Source organism: Dysidea avara, chromosome 5 (genome assembly GCF_963678975.1).
Source record: "Dysidea avara chromosome 5, odDysAvar1.4, whole genome shotgun sequence".
NCBI lineage: Eukaryota > Metazoa > Porifera > Demospongiae > Dictyoceratida > Dysideidae > Dysidea > Dysidea avara.
Window position 1 is genome coordinate 15,317,326 of NC_089276.1, and position 10,546 is coordinate 15,327,871.

At 39.6% G+C, this 10,546-nt stretch overlaps 1 long non-coding RNA gene across 6 annotated transcripts; it reads right to left on the reverse strand.

Annotated features, from left to right (window-relative positions):
* Window positions 1–1,078: 1,078 nt before the first annotated feature.
* On the reverse strand, window positions 1,079–10,269 carry LOC136255883 (uncharacterized). Of its 6 annotated transcripts, XR_010701173.1 has the most exons (9): window positions 10,027–10,269; window positions 8,326–8,446; window positions 3,281–6,599; window positions 2,047–3,226; window positions 1,788–1,899; window positions 1,627–1,735; window positions 1,469–1,568; window positions 1,302–1,368; window positions 1,079–1,256 (listed from the first exon to the last, which is right to left on the reverse strand). It is a non-coding gene; the product is annotated as an uncharacterized lncRNA (long non-coding RNA). The 6 variants fall into 6 exon arrangements; XR_010701175.1 differs by lacking the exons at window positions 2,047–3,226; window positions 3,281–6,599; window positions 10,027–10,269 and adding exons at window positions 8,529–8,794; window positions 8,848–8,862; XR_010701171.1 differs by lacking the exons at window positions 2,047–3,226; window positions 3,281–6,599 and having other exon boundaries at window positions 10,027–10,174.
* Window positions 10,270–10,546: the final 277 nt, after the last annotated feature.

Below are 10,546 nucleotides of genomic sequence, written 5' to 3' on the forward strand. Positions count from 1 at the left end.
GGCCACAGAGACCATCCCAGAAAAACAAAGTGGAGTAAAGCTTACCCTATGATCACCACAAGCCAAAGAATACTTCCTATTTTCTGCAGACACCAGTACGGATTGCGGGGAATGAGACAAATAAGAACGGGCGTCAGTGTCAATAACACATAATAATATGTCAAACAATGACTCGGGCTGACTTTGCCACATACACCAAGATCAGCAACAAGGGCACTCTGACTTTCATCACTTGTAGATTCCTAAAATTCCTTTACAATATGTTCCTTAATAACCTCTGAAGATAAATCTCCAATACAGTCACGAACCTCATCGTGGCACTTATCAATTAAGCCGCCCTTTTTACAAGTAAGGAGGTGGTCCTAAGTTGAAGGAGAGCCACAACCATCATAACTGGAGGGAAGGCCCAACAGAGGTTTCCGGTATCTCACTGCTAAGGCATCACAAAATTCTTGAGCAGTTAAGCCAAAATGATTCTGCTCAACAGGTACAACAGAAAGCCAAACTAACATAGTGTTATCATGAGCATGTTGAATAGATCGTTGATGAAAAGAATCAAATTGTTGAAGGACACTTGCAACATGGCGTTGCTCGCATGATTTAAGATAATCAGATCTAGCAGAGAACACAGTAGTTTCATGGACATCATTAACCTCAAAATTTGATGAGTGGCCAATGATGGCAATTAATACTCTATGAACACAATATAAATAATGTTGGTTTTCTTGCAAGAAGCTTGCAATTGTGTATTCACTGTAATTTTGATACCCTGCCACTATTCCTTAACTGCTGAGGACGAATTTCTTGACTTTGGTTAAGCATGCATGGCTCAGAAACTTGTCAAGTATAGCGTCAGCTTTACAATTGCCAATTGTTTTCAGTGATACAGTTCACTTCAAACAGAAGTGGAAAGGAAAGCAAAAGGTTACCATAGTGACCATCAGACCACACTTTCCACATAGGTGGTAAAGAATGTTCTCTATAAGCGTATGGTGAGATTCATTCTTTTAAGTGCATGCATTTGTGTCAACACTTGATTATCTAATGCATGCACAAGTACATACCATATAGCTTCAAGTCGTACATCAAAAATAAGTCATGACTTCATGCAAGTAAAAAAAGCTGTACAGCACTAAATATACAGAGATATAACATCAATTATTCATTTGTAGTTTTTTCACATCACAACGTCCAGACTGTATAGACGCCTGCTATGAGTCATACAACAAGTATGTTCCCCTTTTGCAGAGAGTTGTCTGGTGAAAGTAAATATGAGCTTAGTAAACAGACCACATTATTACCTTTGGGAATTTAGCAAACGTTACAGATGTTTCCAAAACTGACTCTCTGTCATCCTGCACCTTGAATCTAGTCACAAAAAAAATAAGTATCTAAGTATAAGCAAGTATTTAACATACGTACTTAAGATTAGATATAAACAAATACAGGTACTATACAGTATTCGTACTTGTTCAAGTTTGCTTTCCTCTTTGGGATGTAGGTAGCTGTGAACGTCCCGGAAGAGCAGAGTCTGACAAGCGGCAGATAACCCATGTTCTATGATGATGCTGCAGATACATAAGCCACCATAACTAAAAGCAAGAGAAATTGACATCCCTTTATTACCTGAATGCGTTAGATGGTCTTAAAGAAGTCCTGCTTTGGGCCCACATTCAGTAGTTGGTGTATGTCAGCAAACCTTGGAATTTACCAAGTGTTATAAACGATGAGCTGACTGCAACACAAACATGTGACATTACTAGCATGATACACTGTGTGGCACCTACCTCAGAATTGCTTTGCCCAGCACTTGTGCTCAACACTCAACTGTGTCAGGATATCAGTGGCTGAAATGATTGATGACTTAAACTCCAGACAGTCAACAATAGCCGTTCTTCCCTGCAAGAGGTATAAACACACACACATTACAATCCACAATGCATAGCCATACTTACAATAACAACTACAGCAACATACACGATAACATATACAATAAATATGCAATAAAATGTAGGAGACAAAGTCACTATATGATGCTTCCCTTACTTCCAAGGACAAAGAATTCCACATTTGAATAGATTTATAACATTGAGTAAATGAAAGATGACAAAGTGGAACACTCGCAGGTCTTCTAGTATTGTATACATGTTGGAGTCCAAATACAATTGGTGGGATACAGCAGTCAGTGCTGACGGTACTGAGCAAACATAGAATATAGACAGCAAAACTGAATAAGTTCCTGTAAGGGTAGCAATCCAAGATGGTTAAAATAACTTGGAACGTCATATTTATGGAGAGAAACAGTAATACGTACTACTCTATTGAGCATGAGACTGCGATTATATGTTCAACTGTGGTCTCCACACTGTGAGAGCATAGAGGAGGTGTGAAACAGTTTATTAGCATTTTCAAAACAGCAGAATTCATAACATGTCTATGCTTAATGGTGACAGTATGCCATTTTATCAAAAATTAGTCTCAAGTACTTCCATCCATCAACAACATAAAGAGGAGAATCTCCCACAACAATGAATCTCCCACAACAATAGAGGGATATATATTGGTGCCTTTTAGAGGCTTTTACAGAGAACCACATAACTGTAGACTTCTTCAAATTTAGTTTAGCTATAACCTAATCTTGAATATAAAGACAATTGAGTATTTAATGTGGCAGCAACCTCGTCAACTGTAAAACCACTACACATAAGAGTGGTATCATCTGCAGATTCTGCATACTGAACCATTAGTGACCTGAAATGGAAGGTCATTCATGTAAACCAAAAGCAAGAGAAGCCCCAGAGCACTGCCCTGGGGTACACGGACAATTAATAAATTCCCGAATGCAACTTCCAATACCTGTGTGTATTAATGCCCCCTCAATAGCGGACACCCCTCTACTACGTAAACCGAACACTACATAAATCTCAAACATGGTAAACACTACAGTACAACACCTCGCTAATCGCAGACGCTAGCAACAAAGGTTAATTTCCAGTTACAACAATCAATCAAACTATATCATTTAATGCAAAAAGCATTGTCTCTGTAACTATTGTCTGTTCTACAAAGTGCAAGACAAAGTGCTAAAATCAGAAGCCATACAAATGCATATATAGGTACAAGCACTGCTGTTACTATTCTTAACAGAGTCTTCTGAAAATAGTAGCTGGTGCACTTTAAGTAATAGTTAGACACTCGCAATAGGTGTCTTCGAGGATTTAAAAACCTGAGGTGACGCCAATAATTACCTAGGCGCAGCCTAGGTAATTATTGACGTCACCTCAGGTTTTTAAATCCTCGAAGACGCCTATTGTGAGTGTCTAAGTGTTTTAGACAATGGCGTAGTAGCAGTGAGTTAGTATAGAGTTCCCATTGTAAACACCTAGGGTATTTCAGCGAGCAAAAGATGTGAGGTCGCGCAAGCCATGAATCGCGACTAACTGAAGGTTTGTAAAGTCGATAAAAAGTATGTTTGAGGCATTATGGATACGTGTGAATGGCAGCAAATGGGAATAGCCAGTGCCAACATGGCTGTCTTGGTCTACAGAGCGTGCTTTAATATGGCGAAGGCCACAAACTGAATTAATGGCTTGTACCATGATGGTCTATAAATCCACTGAGCTACCCACGATAACAGCGTACCTGAGTGTAATTTCTTTGTAATAATCTGCTCACAATCACTTGGTGTTTACTGATGTACGAAATACTAATTGTCCACAAAAAGCTAATTGCATTACTGTAGGCCACATTGTGGTTGTAAACAACTGTCGGGTGTCTTATCAGTAAGACACCCGATACCAGGTTTCTTCGCAAATAAGAGACCTCCACACATCAAACGAAACACTGCATACCATTGTCTAAGTAATAGTTAGACACTCACAATAGGTGTCTTCGAGAATTTAAAAACCTGAGGTGACGTCAATAATTACCTCGGCTGCGCCTCGGTAATTATTGACGTCACCGATGGTTTTTAAATCCTCGAAGATGCCTATTGTGAGTGTCTAAGTGTTTTAGACAATAGCGTAGAAGCAGTGAGTTAGTATAGAGAGTTCCCATTGTAAACACCTAGGGTATTTCAGCGAGCAAAAGATGTGAGGTTGCGCAAATGAAACGCGAATAGCTAACTGAAGGTTTGTAAAGTCGATAAAAAGTATGTTTGAGGCATTATAGATACGTGTGAATGGCAGCAAATGGGAATAGCCAGTGCCAACATGGCTGTCTTGCATGGTCTACAGAGCGTGCTTTAATATGGTGATGGCCACAAACTGAATTAATGGCTTGTATCACGATGGTCTATAAATCCGCTGAGCTACCCACAATAACAGCATACCTGAGTGTAATTTCTTTGTAATAATCTGCTCGCAATCGCTTGGTGTTTACTGATGTGTGAAATACTAATTGTCCACAAAAGGCTAATTGCATTACTGTAGGCCACATTGTGGTTGTAAACAACTGTCAGGTGTCTTACAAGTAAGACACCTGATACCAGGTTTCTTTGCAAATAAGAGACCTCCACATATCAAACGAAATGCTGCATACCATTGTCTAAGAATAAATAAAATACACCACAGGATGTAAACTACATAATCTGTATAGCCAACCATCTTGATAACAAATCAAATACAGAGTAATCCTGAGTATATAGTCTTTATGGGAGCATGCATAAAAAATTCTTGTGGTGCCTAATTGTCTGGATAGTGTAGTAGAGGCCACACACCATAAGAAACCATGCTCAATAACATCACTTCTGTTGCTATAACAATGCATGATCACACCTGGTTCACATGGTAGCCACCCATAACCTATCTTGCTCCACCACTCTTGTGCATTAAAACTGATAAGTTTAGAAAACCCCTTAAATAAGGACACCTCCATATAAAGGACATATTTCATTTCCCCAATGGTGTCCATCTTAGAGGGGTTCCACTGTAATCAGAGGTTAAAATCAGCTATAGAAGGTTCTGTTGATACAACGAACGTTTTCTGTTATGAAAGATAGTTAATTGTTTTCTTGTAACCATTCAAAGAGTAAACTATTGTTAAAACAAAACAGAGTATAACTTTTTAATGACCCCTACTGCACATACCAACACGCAAACCTCCTCCCCACACACGCAAACCACACACGCGCGCAAACTACAAGCATGTATGCAAACTACAGTACATATTATACATACCCGCATGCACGGCAAATTACATACACACACGCATGCAAACACACCTGCCTATTACCACACGCAAACTACATACATACGCAAACTACACACCCACGTGCAAACAACATACACATGCGCAAACTGCATACACACACAAACAGCAAAGCCTATGGCAGCCATGCGAAACATAGTTATTGCTGCCCACTGAACCAGCACTGGCACTACTCAGGTGATTGAACCGTGCGCAGGCAAAACCTCCTGGGGCAGGGCTAGTAACCCGCAGAAGGACTAGTAACCTGCAGAAGGACTGTACAGGTCTCATGGAGAGAGGTCACGGGACCTAAAGTTCTACAATGACCCCAACACCACCAAGCGAGACAAGGGAAGTTGGGAATTTGCTATCCCAGTTTACACCAGGCACCCATTTATGATGCAGCTGGGTGGGCTGCTTCCCCAGTTGACACCAGGTCCCCATACAGCAGCAATGTAAGTAAAGTTTCTTGCTCAAGGAAACAACAACACCAAAGTGGCTCAACCGGAAATCAAACCTGGGACCACAGATACGCACACAGTCACACACACACACAAACTACACACCCATACGCAATCTACACAGACACAAGCAGAGACACAGACACAAGCACTTACACACAGACACGCGCACACGTACGCAAACCAGTCTTGGGATCAAATACACAAGTGTTTGGATTGAAATACTATTTGCAATTGTATTTTGTACCTTTGAAACATAATGTATTTGTATTTAAATACTTCAAATAATTTGTTTGGATGATACTCTGTATGAACTGATCTGTAAAATCTGGAAGATAATCTCTATGACTTATTGACACCTTAATATGTGAAATAATAATTATAGCAAATGTAACCCGCTGAGCAAAAACCCGACTAGTTAGCATAATTCTGTTTTTGAGAAAATCAGCATTGAAATACATGGGGTAAATAAAGGACTACATAAATAATTTTACGTGCATTTTAATCACTTCAGCAAACAGTGAAACAAGGCTCTAATTGATAAAACTAAGTGACCAATGGATTCGCCTGTTAATGGTGAGTAATTATATCCTTGTTTCATTTCAGTGTCATGACGCAAACGTGAGTTATGGGCATTTGTTTACAATGTGGTGAAACATTACATAAATGTTGCCATTTCTAAGTTTAAACAGCTAAATGTATGGGTGTGTGTAGGGCAAACATTATACCTTGCTGAGTGCCCCAATTCATGGTGAAGACAATGAGCCAAGTCCCATCTCCGTAGTATGTTTCCTTCGTGAGTTATGATTGACTATACAAGCGCCTGCAATTTTTTCCCGTCTAGTCACCGTATAAACCGACTGTTTTGCACTTCCTGCTGTCTATCATTATAACTCCACAACTATTCACCAGATAAGGCTGAAACCTTTGACAGCCCATTGGTTTTTACCTCTGGATAACAAAGATGTTATAAAAAAAGTTTGATAAAAATGCAAACTAGTCAGGTTTTCACTCAGTGGGTCACAAATACTGAACAGTAGTGTTGAAAAACTTCGGGAACCTATATTAATCAGAAATTTGGAAAAAGAAGACTTGGCAAATTCACACAACATTTAATTACTTTGAGAGCCATGCATGATAACTCTGAGCACCAGGTAATGTGGCACTACTTGTGGTGAATGACACAGATTCACTGGTACAATTGAAATACTGTACTTCACAACTATTTTCACTGAGACTCTGCTGCTCACAGTTTCAACGTCACATGTTCTGATGTGTTTACCCACGTTATCAGTGAAACCTGAAATTTGGCAAAAGAAAAGCTTGGAAGATTGCCACTGATTTGCCAAATTTGCTAACCTGACACACACACACGCCTAAATAACCTACACACATGCATATCGCATGCACACGCATCGCACACACACGCATGTGTGTGCACAAACCACACGCAGTGCAGAGGCAAATATAACAGTCAGTCACTGGACATTTCCGTCCAAATAGTCTACATGTCTGACCATAACTCAGTTTGTTCAGACACAATGTCCTAGCTATCAAAAGAGGGTTGGTGTTAACACTGGACTCTGGACTGGACTTTGGACTGTAATATAGACTGCATTCTCTCGCCATATGTACTCTAATTATTCATGTTGGATCATTTTACCCTTAGTACCCTTAGGCAGCAGCACTCTGGACTGCAGCTTGATGATTTTCAGGCCAAGTTTTCTAACATTAACAGGTATTATGGTTGAAACTGAAGGCCAGTTGCAGTCCTGGCTGATTGTCAAAGCACATGCAAACCTGAGAAGTGAGCTGAGAAGTACCCAGTAATCTAGATCAACGGTCAAGATTAAATAATGTCATGGTACCTTGGCCCTGCAAGATAATCCAGTGCAACTTGGGACTGCATTCTGTATGGGGAAAACCCTAACCATGTATTAGACAGAAAACTGGTCAAGCCATACAAAATTCAAGACGAACGACTGCTCTGGAATGAACTGCCACGAAGTTCAAAACAGTGTATAATACTGCTTTAAGCTCTCAGAGGAATGTTGTAATAGAACAACCAGATGCAACGCAAAAATTTAATGTGTCTGCAATGTACCAGTCAGTGATCATGACTTGTCGGATCCCCAAAGCAGCTGGCGGAGTGCCTAAGAGCCACATTACCCTGTCTATATGGGTTCCCTAATGGCAAAACAATCTAGCATGAATAATTCCTGTACATATTGCAAGAGAATGCAGTCCATATTACAGTCCAGAGTCCAGTCCATGGTCCAGAGTTTACACCAACCCATCAAAAGAAACCTAACTTATACAGTTTATCTGTTTGATATATGACTTGTACTGCTAATCATAACTACCACTTGGTTGCTTGGATACAGTACATTCTTACAACCCTATGGGGGTGGCCATGAATGTACTAGGCTTACTCCCATTCAATTAGCAGCACCTGTTAGCTCATAGCAACAACCACCAAAGCTGTGTAAAGTTATTAATAGCATTGATTTATCTAGTACATTCCGACTTTTGATTGAAAATGTCCTACCACGATCGACCAAGTTTGCATGTGATAGGACATTATGGTGGGTCTATTCCTGAATGTTTTATTTGCCTATGCTGATCACACACACACGCACGCATGCACAGACGCACGTACGTACACACACCTTCTAACCATTCTTGGCTAAAACTCCGGATGCAACGTTTGATCCATTAGTCAAGAGCATCTCTTGCGGAGGCCACATGATCCAGCCCTTGAGTGAAGGTGATAAGTTTTGTCCTAACAATTGCCTGACCTGGTGACATATATACATACCAAATGACTTTATCATGAAACATAACATTCATTGTTTATACAGATAGTTGGTCATCGTCTACCTTCTTTCACTGGTAAGTTTTAATATCTGAATGAATTGTCTTTATTATTGAAGCCAAAATTCTAAACAAGAAGTAATTTTCATTAATACACCCATACAAGTGATTTTACAAAATAAACAGTAAAGCCAATTCTCAAAATATAGCATTTGGTGGGACTCAAGACTGGACAAATGACTGTTAGTGTGGATACCCCATTAACTTGACTTCAGATTCTTCCTCTCATGTACACTCTTGAGATATCTGACATTCTTTTTCTGATAAAGAACCTCAAAAAACCCACCGATAATTTCAATATTAATAATTATATTTCATTCTCTACCTAAGTCAAAGATGATTGGAATTGACGGGAAAATTGATGGGTATGCAGGAGCTACAAGGATAAAGGGAATGGAGTTTATGAGGATCATCAGGATGAAAGGTTGCAATGAAGTGGTACCAGAAATAAGAGTTAATACGATATTTAATTATGCTAAAACATAGACTGAGATCAATGATAGGAATATAAATCCACAGGTGACTGATTCTGTTCAAGTAAAAATGGCATTTTTATTTGTTGAAGATGCATTATGCCTTAACTTAATATACACACACACACTGGCAACCTCCCTGGGTTGTTCTTAAGACACTTCTATCCACAATTACATCACAACACAAAAATGACAGTGATAGCAGGGGAACTTTGTACACAGTGATATTGGGAGAACATATAAGTGGTTACATACAGCAGCAAGGGAAAAGGTGTGTAATAAGCCAAATGCGCACTGTTCTGCATCCATATCACACTGGTTTTGATTGGTGGGATTATTTGGCATTGCCACATTATACTAACTGGTCTCCTACTTTCATTATCCAATGGTTCCATGTCCTAAATCGCAAACTAAGTTAGCTTTCTTTACTACAGATGAACAATTGACAAATTGCCCCTACTAAGATGGCCATCTTGTCAATTATGACATCATTGGGGGATAAAGTCCACACTGTAAATATGCCATAAAGGTACAAAGAAATACATTATTTAGCCGGTAAGAAAGCAAACGTACAATCATCCATGAAACTATACCGCATCATACTGGAATATAAATACAATCTCTATTATTTTGACAGTACAATAAAGAATATACCTACATACTGTTAGCATTCCATATCAAGGTCTTACCTATTTTAATAGTAAACCCTTAAGCCAACTTCTTGGTTGTCAATTAAGTGTAGATAAAGTATTAGATAACTTTCATGCTACAACAATAAACAACTGTAGCACACACAGCTGAGATTCCATTATCATAATCTCGCGATAGGCATTAAATAGCATAGAAGCGATGAGTATTAAATAGAATAGAACAAAAAAAGAATTCTATCAGAGGTATGTACGCTTGTCTTAATAGTATATTCATCATTAAGCAATTGTTATAAATGCCGAGATAAATGTCGAACTGAAGTTGTTTTCTCAGACAAAGTAAGATTTGCTGGCTTACAGTTTATAAGAGTTAAAATAACTTACTACTGAATTTCTGGATCCATGTGCTTCTCTTCCGAGTTCTAGACTCAACCAGTCCGGGACATCTTTAAAACGGCTTATCCTGCTGTCCACGTGCCTTACGCACTAAAATGTTAGAATTATATCTATATGGCAAACTGAAACGCGTGAGCACGTATGCAGCGATGGTTCAACGCGAATACACGCCCAGTTAGTACTGTAGTTTACACGCAAGGATATTAGCGTGTGATGGCGTGTCCACTAGTTGCGGTGATGCCAGACGGCGTGTGCACTGGCTGCGGTGGCGTGTCCACTGCGTTGCACCAGGCGTATCATCTGAGCCAGCTATGCAGAGAAACGCGTGTGGTCTGCGTGAGCACAGTAGTTCATGCCAGTTGAAACCGCGTGTAACTAGTAGTGAAATCGCGTGCCGATGTCAAGTTGTAGCTGAGCGGTACTGTACCACTAAGATCAGGTAATACAGTTAACACTTTTAAAGCTGCAGCTACCACCTAAGTAAACACAATTAAGCAGGACACATGTG